We start from the raw sequence: 13,472 nt of genomic DNA on the forward strand, positions 1-13,472 counted from the left end.
CTGTGCCGCTGGACTCAGGCTTCCTCCCCGGTGCTCTCACAGTGAGAGCAGCGTCCCTGTGCTGCTGGACTCAGGCTTCCTCCCCGGTGCTCTCACAGTGACAGCAGCGTCCCTGTGCCGCTGGACTCAGGCTTCCTCCCCGGTGCTCTCACAGTGACAGCAGCGTCCCTGTGCCGCTGGACTCAGGCTTCCTCCCCGGTGCTCTCACAGTGACAGCAGCGTCCCTGTGCCGCTGGACTCAGGCTTCCTCCCCGGTGCTCTCACAGTGACAGCAGCGTCCCTGTGCCGCTGGACTCAGGCTTCCTCCCCGGTGCTCTCACAGTGACAGCAGCGTCCCTGTGCCGCTGGACTCAGGCTTCCTCCCCAGTGCTCTCACAGTGACAGCAGCGTCCCTGTGCCGCTGGACTCAGGCTTCCTCCCTGGTGCTCTCATAGTGACAGCAGCGTCCCTGTGCTGCTGGACTCAGGCTTCCTCCCCGGTGCTCTCACAGTGACAGCAGCGTCCCTGTGCCGCTGGACTCAGGCTTCCTCCCCTGGTGCTGTGACAGTGAGAGCAGCGTCCCTGTGCTGCTGGACTCAGGCTTCCTCCCCCGGTGCTCTGACAGTGACAGCAGCGTCCCTGTGCTGCTGGACTCAGGCTTCCTCCCCGGTGCTCTCACAGTGACACCTGTTCTGATGGGGCAGAGCCCGAGTGCTCGGGGTGCCGCTTGCGGTGCTGCCTTTGCTCTTACTCTAAAGCAGCAGTGGGAGGGGTCAGCACGCGGGCAGCGGACTCTGGGGCCGCCGGGGCAGCTGCAGCCCGGCTCTGCCAGCACGGTCTTGTTGCCGTGAGCAGCTGCCTCCAACCCCACAATGAGTGGCTCCCCTTCACTTGCAAATCTTAATGTGAGGGTGGGCGCTGGGGCCCGCAGTCAGTTAAGCTGCCGCTCGGGTGCCTACATCCCGGATCAGAGTGCCATTCCGAGTCCTGGAAGTAGAACAGTCTGTTCCAACCAGCTCCCAGCCAGTGTGTCTGGGAAGCAGTGGATGACCGCCCAGGTACTTGGACCCTTGCTGCCCACAGGGTGGACTAACTCTTGGCTCCTGCGTCAGCCTGCCCTAGCCCTGGCTAGTGTGGCCAGTTGAGAGTGAGCCAGTGGATAGACAACTCGCTCTCTCTCTACCTCTCAAATAAATAAGTGTTTTTAAAAGTAAATATCATTGTCTACTCTTGCATATAGGTTCAATGGCTTTTAGGGTAAGGACTTCAAGTTCTACCAAAAATCCCACTGGATATTTGGTATTTTAATTGCACTCATTCGGTACTTTAGTCACTTGGTTTCACACCTGATGAGGGGAGAACTGACATCCTTGCAGCGGTACACACTGCTACTTGGGGGGGGGGGGTCCCTGCGGCTGGTTTGGCTTGTGTGTTTCACACGCGTGTAGGCCTGGCACGATTCGCCGCTGAGTCGCTGGCTAAGCTTTCACATGACAGAACCACTAAATCCCGGGTTAGTCACTCCTGTGTCCAGTTCAGGTAAGCGCACGGACGGAGGGTAATGCCCGTGCAGGCTGGGCACAGCACTCACTTGTGTCTCTCTGCACCCGGGCACGGCTTCCCCACAGAGGAATCGCTTCTGCCCCGAGCGAGGCTGGGCCGACGCAGCTCTCAGCATCATCTCCAGCCTCAGCGTGGGATGCTCGCTTCAGGGTCCGGCTCCGTCCGGGGTCGCAGCCTCGGCCACACACCAGACTCACCAGGGAGTTTTAAAAATCTCAGCACTCGGGCCACACACCGCACCAATTAAGCTGGACTCTCCAGGGCAGGATTTTGCCGCGGGCCCCACAGCTGGTAGGCGCTCGTTCCAACCCTCAACACAGAGCGGCAGCAGCCACGTCCAGGGGCGTATTAAGCACCGCTTATCTCCAGCCCCGGCCCAGACCACTGAGATCAGGTCTGCATTTTTATCAAGCGTCAGCGCGCACAGTGAAGCCCGAGGAGCAATTATCCAGAAACCAAACCTCCCAAGCACTGTGTCTGCAGCTCCGGCCTGCCGGGAGGGCTGGTGGGAGTCGGCGCTCAGGCTGCCGGCGGCAGCAGCAGCTGCAAGGCCGCAGGCTCTGCCCGGGGGGCTCCTGATGCAGAAGGTGGCTCGGCCGGGACCTCTACCACGTGGCCCAGCAAAGCTGCCTGGGGAATGCACTCGGAGAGGCCCCGTGTGCAGACCACAAGGACGCTCCTGCAGCCGGGTCCCTCCCGCAGGCTTTCTGGATGTGGTGTGAGGCTGCGAGGAGCTGCTTTGCCCCTGGAGCTCGCGGGGAGCCCCGCCTCCGCCCTCGTTCCTGGCATCTCACCCCTCCCTGGAGCTGCGCCTGGGTTCACTCTGCTCTTCCGGGAAGCACTGAGAGGACCAGGGTGAAGCTTTTCCTCTCGGGTAGCGTCTTCCCCTGCGCCTCATTTTGTCCCCTTTGGGGTTTCCTCTCTGACCCGTGGGCCACGTGCGCGTGCGCTGTTTAACATCCAGTCGGTCGGACAGTTTCCTGTCGTGCTTCTCTGGTTAACTTAAGGTTTTGCTCCACATCGGTCCAAGAATGTATTCCGTGTGACGGAAGTTGCGTTGCGTGTGTTGGGTTTGTCGTGTGCAGAGTCTGTGGTCCACCGTGTTCCCCGAGACCCTGAGACAACCGCTCCATCTCTGCAGCCGAGCGCCCCGGGGCCCGCTGGGGAGGGCGCCGCGCACCTGTGCGGCCGCCATGGGACTGCTGACGGCGCCGCCGCACCCTGTTCTTGGTGATGGCGCAACACCAGGCCGCGGCGCTGAGCCTGTACGGAGACGGGCCGTGCGCACTGGAGCGGCGCCCCGCGAGGTTTGATCGAGGCGCCCTCTGTTCCAAGGGACGCCCATCAGTGCTCTGTAATGCTTGGTTGGCATTGATCCGCGGGGATCAACAGGGCTCCCGAGGGCCCTTGCTGCTGAACGCCCTGCACTGCCCACCCCAGCCCTGGGGAACTGCTGTGTCACAGGGGCAGGGGCCGTCTGCCCTGTCCATCTGTCCATCTGTCCAGTTGCTCAGTACATCGAGACCTTTCATGGGAGGCGCTGTGGATACTCTGGCCTGGCGCTGCCGGTCAGCATGCGTGGCTCCGCTGCTGGACGTAGGCACTCAGCCGTCAGGGCCAGACCGGCGCCCCTCTGATGCCAGGACCGGACCTGTGCCCTCCGCCCCTGGCGCTAGACCGGTGCCCCTACACTGCCCGGGGCCCCCCTCATGCCCTCCGCCCCCTCCACCCCGGGCCCCAGATCCGTGTCCTCTGCCCCCATTACCCGACCTGCGCCTGGGTCCTCAGTGTTGTGTTTCCCTTGTGTTTCCTGTCTGTGCGGTATTTGAAATTTTTTATGGAATTCTAGTCATAATTATTTAATAATGAAACTGGGTACTTTTAATTATTTATTATAATTGAATAACTTGCTCCAGGTTCACGGCTCTGTGATTTCCTTAGTTTCTGCTCTGGGCGTGGACTCCGGACGTGTAACTCAGCAGCACCAGCTACGGGTCAGCCAACTGAGGGCAGAGACTATTTGCACCTGAGACCCCCCCTCCCCACCCGCACGTTTTAAGATGGATCTGTGCTGAATGTTTCTCCCACAGTTTCCGGCTGGGCATGTAGCATTTCAGGAACTCTTGAGGGGCAAGAAGGTCATTTGCTGGCTACAGAATTTGGGGGTTTCGCCACGTTCAGCACTGAAAGCTGTCTCCTCGGAGCCCTGTGTCAGTGAAGCTGGGCGGGGGGGGGGGGGCTGGTTAATGTGGCTGACTCCGCTTATGCAGGGTTTTCAGTCGCGCCTGACGGCTGCAGAGAAAGCCACGCTGGCGCACGGGACCCTCAGTGATGGCTCAGGTTCTGGCTGATGCGTTCTGGGACTGCTGTTGCTTCAAGAGACTGCAGGCATTTGCGGAAGCACATTTGTGAGCCCTTAAAACCCTCGTCCCCACCTGCAGACCCAGCGGCGTGGCCTGTGGGATCTGGCTAACGCCGCACCCTCACAGCTCTGCGCCCTGCACACTCCTCACACTGTGTTCAGACTCCCGAGAGCTGCGGCCAGCCCAGGCTGTACCTGCATGGGTGGAAAGTCGCTGGCTGCCAGGGCACCCGGGGACCAGTGGCCAAGCTGGGGGAGGAGGCACAGCGCCCGGGAGCCCTTCACACGGCCTCACCGATGCCCAGCGGGCAGCTGCTCAGCTCCCCATGAGGACTCCTCTGAGTGGGGGGGAGCGCTGATTCCTGATAAATTTGTTGTTTCTGTCTACACGCGACCGCCCCCTCCCACCCCCCGCCAACACTTAGGCACTGCCGACATCTCTGCAGGGTGCTCCAAGGGAACGGGGAGTCCTTTCGCACCGGGCCTCAGATTCAGGGGTCCTTTTGTGGTGTTCTTGGTCTCTGAGGTATATTAGTCGCAAGAGGCGACTGGGACAGTGAGTCTGCTCTTTCTTGTAGGAAATGGAAACCCTGGCACATCTCTTTTTAAAAAATTATGTATTTATTTTTGTTTGATTAAAAGGCAGAGAGAGAGAGAGAGAGAGAGAGAGATCATCCATCCACTGGTTCACTTGCCAAATGCCTGCGAGCTGCCAGGGCTGGGCCAGATTGAAGCCAGGGGACCAGGACTCGATCCGGTCTCCCACGCAGCTGAGCCAACCCGCTGCCTCCCAGGGTCTGGATGAGAAGGAGCGGAGTCTGACGTGGGACGCGTGCCATGCCGCCATGGTGTGTCTGCAACTGCTGCTCTGCTCAGCCGCTCTGTGTTCGTGGTTCTCGGACCACTTCTTGTGGATGCGGGTTCGGAGCTCAGGGCCCGCCCCTCGTGACGGTGGAGGTGGCTCCCGAGGTCCCTTACTGCTGAATGCCCTGCACTGCCCACCCCAGCCGTCTGCCCTGTCCATCTGTCCATTCTGTGTGGCTGGCCTCAAACACTGCTCACCGGGTGGCACTGTGAGAGCAAAGCGTCTGCCTCTCACACACACACACACACACATACACACAGCTGCGGGTGGCACAGGCGGGGCAGGGCGGGGCTGGCCTGGTGCAGATGCAGGTGGGGCGGGGCCGGCCTGGTGCAGACACCCCGTGAGAGGGTCTGTGCTCATACTGCCCCGCTGCCCAGGGGACCCTCCCCACAGACATCCATGAAGCTCTGTGGTCATCACAGAGGGCGCCCTCGTGTGCACGCAGAGCCCACATCACAGCACCTGCTGACCGCAGCCATTGCTGTTACAGTGGCTCTGCGTGTTTAAGTGCTTGGGGGTTTTCTTGAAGAAAATGGAGCTGTGAGTTTATAACACCATTGCGATTGAAATGTGCATCATTTTCAAAATCTTTCTCTTAAAAATTAGAGAAAAGCTTCTCTTAATACAATGCCTTTATGGAAACTATTACCTGGAGCCTGGGAATGAGCAGGTGTGCGAGGCCTCGGAATTTCAGCGCTCACAAGGCAAACGGGCTCCCAGCCCCACCCAGGGGTGGATGGGGAGGTGCCCAGGGCCCCCCAGGGCACCCACTGTCAGCGTCTGGTCACAGGCGTGCCTCTGTGTGCTGCTCCAGGTTCAAGGACATTATCTAAGACGGGGCCCGTTCAAAATGAGTGACTGTGGATAACGAATCGTGCCGTGCCTTCCCGCCTGCCTGCCAGCGCCTTGAGGCCGCGGCCGCGGGCTTCCTGCCTAATGGATCTTGCTACACGGTTCGGACTTTCCGGGTTTCATTGCCCCCGGGGGGTTACTGCTGGATTATGCTCATTTGCTCTTTTTTATTCTTTATCTATTATTCACACAGGGAAATAGTCCCGTTTTTCTTTCTGAGAGCCCTCGGTTATTCCTGGCATTAGTGGGGATTTTTGTTGGTTGTATAAATGCCCTATTACTGTACATTTCCAGGCCAGTGTGCTTCCCGCTGAATCGGCCGTGAACAATGACTTCGCACGTACAGTAAGTGAGGCCGGCAGTGGGGATCCGGGAGGTGGCCCTTTCGTTTCCCCAATTAAAGCCCTCAGAGCAGAGAAGTGGCCGCCCTGGTGGATGGAGGGGCGGCGTGCCCAGCAGAGGCCTACAGGGACCCCGGGAACACGGGGCCTCGCTCCAGGCCAGTCCCTTGAGGGTGTGCTGAGTCACCTCCCCCAGCACTGCGGGCCACACCAGGTCAGGCCTGCCCTTGTCATCACCCCCATCTCCGTCACGTGGCCAACTCCTCGCTGTGACAGGGAGGGCGTGGGGCCTCGCCGCCTGGTTGAGTGGACAGATGACATAGGCCTAACTGTGCCCGTTTGTGCAGAGTGGACTTGGACAGGCAGCCTCCTGTCTGCTCTCGCTTCATGATCAGCAAAGGGGACGGCGCCAGGGCCCCTCTGTCGGACCGCAGTGAGGGTTGGGGAAGTCCTACAGGGGTCCGGGACTCTGGGTCAGGGATTTTACCATCAGTGACCCTCAAGGGGTCACTGCATTCTCTTCCAGATACTAAAATACCTGTGCATTCGTGATCCAAACGTTGGATGGTCAGAGAGAGTCAGGGATGCAGTGACCTGTGGCAGGAGTTAAATCACCTTGCGAGGAAGACGAGTCATGTCACAGCACAGCAGGGGGTGACGGGAACGCGTCCTCAGGTGCAGCTACAGTGGAGGTGAAGGTCATCTTGGAAGTCTACCATGGCCCCCGTGGGGAACGTGAGGCCCAGGGGCAGGGGGTTGGCCAGAGGCCCCGCACGGGAGTAGGCAGTGGACTCCACCCGACCCCCAGCCTACCAGCCTGGTCCTCAGGGACGGCGTTCCCGACTGGAACCCCTCACGTGAGACATCTGCGAAGCCCACTGCAGACGCCGCTTCTAAATCTGGAGGAGAAAACAGGTGTCCTGCCTGTCACCCACCAAGGGAACGACAGCCATCGCTTCAAACACGGAAGATGCAGGGCTTGTCGGGTGCTTCTCGCAGCCCCAGGAGGGGCACATGTGCGGTGCACACAGGGAGGGGCACGAGTGTGCACATGTGCCGGGCCTGGCTGAGAACCAGAGCTTCAGTTCCTGAAGAGGACTAAGACCAGCACGACTTCCCCGAAGGGCCTCCCAGTGCTGTGGTCTTCATTGTCGGCCGCACAATGCCGTCTGCTTTACTCCCGACAAACTTCAGAGCTGCCTCACACGCGTGCCGGAGTCACACCTGTGACGACACACGGGAGGGAATGACCCCGACCAGCGGAGAGCCTCACGCCTGAGGCATGGCTTTTCTTTTTCTTTTTTTTTTCTTTTCTTTTTTTTTTTATTATTTAAGACCTTTATTAGCAGGTGCTTGCAGTTTGTTGACTTTTTTGAAAAAATCAAGTTGTAAACTTTTATTACAAATTAAAAATGAAGTTCTTAAAAATCTCAACTTGACCAGATATGAAACAATTTAAAAACCTTTAAAGGTGTATTGAGAAAAACCAGGCTTTTTTAAAAAACACGTTTGTCGTTACCAAAAAGAGACATCTTTAGGTAAAAATAATAAAAACCCCATGCTGCATAGATAATGCAGATAGTTCTAGTAATCTGGTCAACGGGCAAAAAGCAAGCACTTAAGGTCTTCAGCTCCAATCTTTTGTTCATTTCTTTTTTTTTTATCTTTTATTTAATGAATATAAATTTCCAAAGTACGACTCATGGATTACAATGGCTTTCCCCCCCATACCGTCCCTCCCACCCACAACCCTCCCCTTTCCCACTCCCTCTCCCCTTCCATTCACATCAAGATTCATTTTCGATTATCTTAATATACAGAAGATCAGCTTAGTATACCTTAAGTAAGGATTTCAACAGTTTGTTCCCACACAGAAACATAAAGTGAAAAATAATAGATGATTTTTTTTAAATGATGATGAAATCAGATCAGACCTATTGTCATGTTTAATCCCAGTGAGAGTCAAGTTGGGAATTGATAATTTCTTTTCTTTTTTTTTTTTTTTTTACAGAAGATCAGTTTAGTGTACATTAAGTAAAGATTTCAATCGTTTGCACCCCCATAGAAACACAAAGTGAAATATACTGTTTGAGTACTCGTTATAGCATTAAGCCTCAGTGTACAGCACATTAAGGACAGAGATCCTACATGAGGAGTAAGTGCACAGTGACTCCTGTTCATTTCTTATTGCTGGAATTTCATATTCATTTCTTCTTGTTGGATGACTAAACCGGATGATGGTAGAGATGTTAAGCCAGCATTTACTCAGCCCCGCCCTGCTCAGCCTCGGGAGCAGACGAATTCTCAGCTGGTGGATCGGCTGCTTTTGTCTCTTTGCCATCTTGTGGTTTAGGGTTATCTGGGCGTCTGCGTCGGTAGTTGAAGTTGCGGCGGTACCGACGCTGAGGTGGCTGCTGACCCTGGGTCTCATCTCCTTGGTTTTCCTTGTCTTCTTCATTGCCGTCCTCTCTAGGCTGTCTTTGGCGAGGAGGACCTCTGCGGAATCGTGGTCTATAACCCCGATACATATTCTGTCTCACTGGTCTACCTTGTTCTCCTGCACCCTGGTTGTCAGCACCTTCCATCACTTCTCCCTGCACAGGAGGGTTGGAATACTGTGGTCGACGCCCATAGGGTCTCCGCATGTAGTAAGGTGGGAACCTTCGCCTGCGGTAGGGCCGGCGTTGTTGGGCCTGGCCTTCGGGAGCGCTCTCCGATCCCTCATTCTTTTCCCCACTCTCACTATTCTGGTAATTCTGCTGATAATTGCGTGGAGGACCCCTACGACGTGGGTAGCGTCTGTAATGGCTACGGTCTGCTGCATATTTACTGCCTTGCACTGGAACTCCACCAGGACCTGTAACATTTGCTGCCTCCGCACCCTTTTCTCCTTCAACAACATCAAACTCCACAGTCTCTCCATCTCCTACACTGCGAAGGTACTTCCTGGGGTTATTCTTCTTTATGGCAGTCTGGTGTACAAATACATCTTCCTTGGTGTCATTCCTGTTGATGAAACCATATCCGTTCCTTACATTGAACCATTTTACTGTTCCCAAAACCTTCCTTGTGATGACCTTCTTGTCCCCGCCGGCGGGCGCCGCCGATGTGAGGCCGCCTGGGCCACCGCTCCCTGCGCCGCTGCCCGTGGTGCCGGGCTTGGTTTCGGAGGCGCTGAGGGCGGGGGCGGCGGGGGGGGGGCGGCGGGCGGCTGCTGGGTCTCGGCCTCGCTGCTCATAGTTGCGGTGATGGTGACTGGGGCCGGCTGCGGCAGTTGCGGCTCCTCCCGGGGTGTGATGGTAACTAGGCCGGCGGCGGCGGTGGGGCTGCTCAGGGCTCTCTGGGGTCCGCTCTCCGCTCCCGCTACCGATCGAACTCTTCTTTTTGTTTTTAAGATATATTTATTTATCTGAAAGGCAGAGGCACAGAGGGAGAGAGAGAGAGACAGAGAGAGCTTCCATCTGCTGATTCACTCCCCCACTGGCCACGATAGCCAGAGATGGGCCAGGCCAAAGGCAGGAGCCTGGAACTCCATCCGGGTCTCCCATGTGGGTGACGGGGACCCAGATACTCAGCCTGTCTCCCACTGCTTTTGTAGGTACCTTAGCAAGGAATTGAGCAGCTGAGGCTCAAAGCTGCACCCATATGGGATGCTGACATCACAGGCAGTGGCTTAACCCCCTGCACCACAACGTGAGCCCAGAATGGATTTTCTAATTCTGCTTCCCCTGCCCTGAGCGTTAAAATTGTTGTGGGAGGGCTTGAGGTCTTCAGTGACACACAGAGGACTAAGAAAATGAGCTTAGTCCGGATTTTGCAGTAGGATTGCAACCTGCACCGCCGTCTTCCCGTCTCCCTCCGGGTCCTGAGAACACAGTGGAGCTCTCCCTGCACCTCGGATGCTTTCACGGAAACAGAAACTAAACTCGGTTTACGCACAAATCAGTGCCGATGGAGGCCGGCAGTGATTCCGACATTGGAGAGGTGGCTGTGAGAGTGACAGATTTACAACCAAATTTCACTAAGAGTGTGCCAAGTGCAGCAAAGCAGGTTCCGCCCACACAGTGCCTCCCTTGAACCCAAAACCAGTCCAGCAGCAAATTCTGCTGACCCCACTCCACACATCCGGCAGCTGCGGTGAGGCCTGGCAGAGCCCACGAGGCAGAGCCGGGCACCAAACCCCTGTCCATGCGCAGAACAGCCACACAACCCTGAGTTTCTGGCCCAGCTGTACAAGACCTGAGCAAGCAGGGCAGTATTTTTTTAACCCTTCTATGAATTTGCCTCCAGATCTAAGGACAACCGTGCCAGTCCGCCCAGAGCAGCTGCCTGTCTGCAGGGGATGCCCTGCAATGCCACAGCTCCCTGGGGCCCTGAGCGGGGGTGGCACCTCCCCCTCGCTCCCAGGTTACGCAGTCTCCTGACCCAGGCAGAGCAGCTCCCAGTGGACCCTCTGGGAACCCAGCCTAGAGCCCGCTCCTCCAGCCTCCAAGGGTTTTGGACTCACCCCAAATGCCCGCCACAAGACCCAGCTGCACCCCACACTCTGCTAGTGCATCCTGGCATGCTCAGGACAGCAGGGGTGGGGGCACAGGAGGCCACTGCATGGCCGAGACGGACCTGGGCCAGGGTTCAGGCCAGATGCAAGGACAGGCACATCCCACCACACACGGTGGGTCCATCACAGAGGCTTCTCTGCGCCAAGTTAGGTTTCCAAGCTAAAACAGACACGCCACTGGCTTCATGCTCCCATTAGCTGATAATCAGGGAGTCTTGAACTAGCATTTGGAGAGAGCACAGCAAATTTCCAGGTTGTGCTGACAAGGACTGTGCCCGATGCAAGTTATATGATTCTCAGGGACACTTCCGTCAGGAAGAGAAATGGCTTCTGCCGTATTTGAAATGCAGAGTCACAGAGAAGGGGGTGGGGGGAGACAGAGAGCGAGAGAGAGAGTGCTCCATTTTCCATCTGCTGGTTCACTCTCACATCGGAAGCCAGGAGCCTGGAGCTTTTTCAGGGTCTCCCATGAGGGTGCAGGGGCCCAAACACTTGGGCCATCTTCTACTGCCTTCCCAGGCCATAGCAGGGAGCTGGATAGGAAGTGAAGCAGCCGGGACTCAAACTGGCACCCATCTGGGATGCTGGCACTGCAGGCGGTGGCTTTACTGCTATGCCACAGCGCTGGCCCCCTGCAGCCCCTCTGTCCTGCTCTGTTTCTCAAACTTTCCGCCCTGGCCTTGAAACTCACCCCGGTTTTGTTTGTGGAAAGCCACGAATTCCCAGTAATTCACTTGATGATGCACAAGCCATTTTCCCAGCCTAAGAAAAAGAATCCATATCCTGTGGAGCAATATTCTGTGATTTTATTTGGGGTAAGCAGGGAAGAAAGAAAACCCTCTTGTCGCACCTTCAGAGCAGCAGGTGAGTGAAGGCCGCTCTGCCCACGTCCTCCCGGCCTTGCCCCCGAGGCCAGCAGGAGGCTGTGCAGGAGCAGGTGGCGGGAGACGCTGCGGAGCACCAGTCCCACTCCCCTCCCGGGGCAGCCGTGCAGCTGGGTTCCATGCAACTTGCATGAGGAAGTCGCTCCACGCAGCCGTCTCCTTCTAATTGGGCCGTTTGTAAACAAGCTGCCGTGGCCCTTTGCTTGCGACCATAAACGACAGGGTTCCTCATTGTTGCTTTCACACCAGGAACGGATCTGAGCACATTTCAGGGGAAGAGCCTGGTCCCAGAGCGCCTTATTTTTTTTAAAGTGATCATTCATTTAAATGTAGCATTCCCCCATAAAATTAAACAAGAACAATAAGAGAGCACATTCCACTAAACATTAAAGAGAACGCCTGGAGCCATTTGGAAGGAAACTGGTTTTGCAGTTCCAGCCTGGCTGCGGGGACAGATTTCCATGCACACCTGGCCGGGAGCCACGTCTGCCAAGTGGCTTCTTGAGGGGCCCAGGGACTTGCTTCCCACACGATGAGTTTATTAATTCTTAAACTCAACTCAGGAGGGAATTTGTACAGGGGCTTCAAAAGTTCATGGAAATGGAATTAAAAGACGAGCTTCTTTTGGTGCAGAAATATTTTGACATCCACAGTTTTTCATAATACACATTTTCCATGAACATTTTTTACAATCCCCCAAAATCCAGATAGAAAAGGCAATTAATAAATAAGAACATGAAAATATACATCGATCACAAGATAGATAGCTATACCTTGAACAATTAATTGGTAGTTCAACAAATTAGTTTTAGTAAGTTATAAGATGTGCTGTGGCGCAGCAGGTTAAACCACAGCCTGCAATGCTGGCATCCCATATGGGCACCAGTTCGAGTCCTGGTTGCTCCACTTCTGATCCTACTCTGCTGTGGCTTGGGAAAGCAGTGGAAGATGACCCAGGTGCTTGGGCCCCTGCACCCGTGTGGGAGACCCAGAAGAAGGTCCAGCTGTCATGGCTGTTTGGGGAGTGAACCAGCAGGTGGAAGATTTCTCTCTCTCTCTCTGTAACTCTGCCTTTCAAATAAATAAATAAATCTTTAAAAAAAGGCGTGGGTATGAATTCAGATTCATAAGTAATTGCTTATTTTTTTCAAGTGGAACAGAGTTTTCATTTTATTCAGGTGCTCACAGTGGACCAGCCTCCACTGTCATTTAATCCGAAGTAAGGGCAGGTGACAGTCACATTAGATGAGATTCTGAGTATGTGTGAAGTGTGGGGCCAGGTTCCTAAGCCAGGCCCCCTGGGGGAGGTGTGGCAATGAGGCAGAGGCATCCCTGCTGCTCCCAGCATCCTTGGAAGTGCTAACAGGGCCTCGGGCGCCATCCTTCTCTCGTAGCCTCCTGGCTGGCAGGTGCCTGACTGCCCCATGGGCTGCAGGGGTGGCTCCGGCTGGAGCGATGGCCCAAGGCCAGGTGCCTTTATCCTGGGGATGTTGTTCTTCCGGTAGAAGTCAGCTTGCGCACGGTTGGCGCAGGGAAGTCCCGGTTCTGCGGCTCCACTGGCTGGTGAATGTGCCTCCCGGAGACGGAGACGCCGGCGCCCCCACGGCCTCTCTGGTTCCTCCTTGTTAATGTGAAGGCCTGCCATCTCTGTGCTTACAAAAGAACGCGGTCGTAGAGGGAAACAGCCCCGTCTGGCCCTGGCGGAGTAGCAGCTGTACTCCTTGGGGTCCAGGCGCCATGGCAGGACGTAGCTGAAGGCCACAGCGCCGAGATGGGCAGCGGCCACAGCCTGGCCCGCAGCGTGGTGGCCGTGATTGCCACTTCTTCCTCCAGGCCGTCGCGGTCCATCGCCCTCGCCCACCCAAGGACCCAGGCCGCGTCCGCTCCCTGCCTGGCGCCAGTTCAGCACTGGGCCTGCGTTCGGCTTTTGCCTGGACACCGTGGCCTGGCGACGCATGGCTGGGCCAGGCGGCCAAGGCTGGGCTGACTCCCCAGGCACCTCCAGCCACGCCCGGGGTCCCGCCTACCCTTTGCTCCTGAGGAGGCAAGGACATCTAATAATTGC

At 56.3% G+C, this 13,472-nt stretch overlaps 2 pseudogenes across 1 annotated transcript; both read right to left on the minus strand.

Annotated features, from left to right (window-relative positions):
- Window positions 1–8,172: 8,172 nt before the first annotated feature.
- LOC149128226 (Y-box-binding protein 1 pseudogene) lies at window positions 8,173–9,218 on the minus strand (annotated as a pseudogene). Its single transcript, XR_016230682.1, has one exon. The product of XR_016230682.1 is annotated as a Y-box-binding protein 1 pseudogene (transcript).
- Window positions 9,219–11,647: 2,429 nt separating this feature from the next.
- Window positions 11,648–13,255, minus strand: LOC149128227 (cilia- and flagella-associated protein 90 pseudogene; annotated as a pseudogene).
- Between the last annotated feature and the right edge of the window lie 217 nt (window positions 13,256–13,472).

This window comes from Oryctolagus cuniculus, chromosome 2 (assembly GCF_051225735.1).
Source record: "Oryctolagus cuniculus isolate XC-2025 breed Fujian yellow rabbit chromosome 2, ASM5122573v1, whole genome shotgun sequence".
Lineage (NCBI taxonomy): Eukaryota > Metazoa > Chordata > Mammalia > Lagomorpha > Leporidae > Oryctolagus > Oryctolagus cuniculus.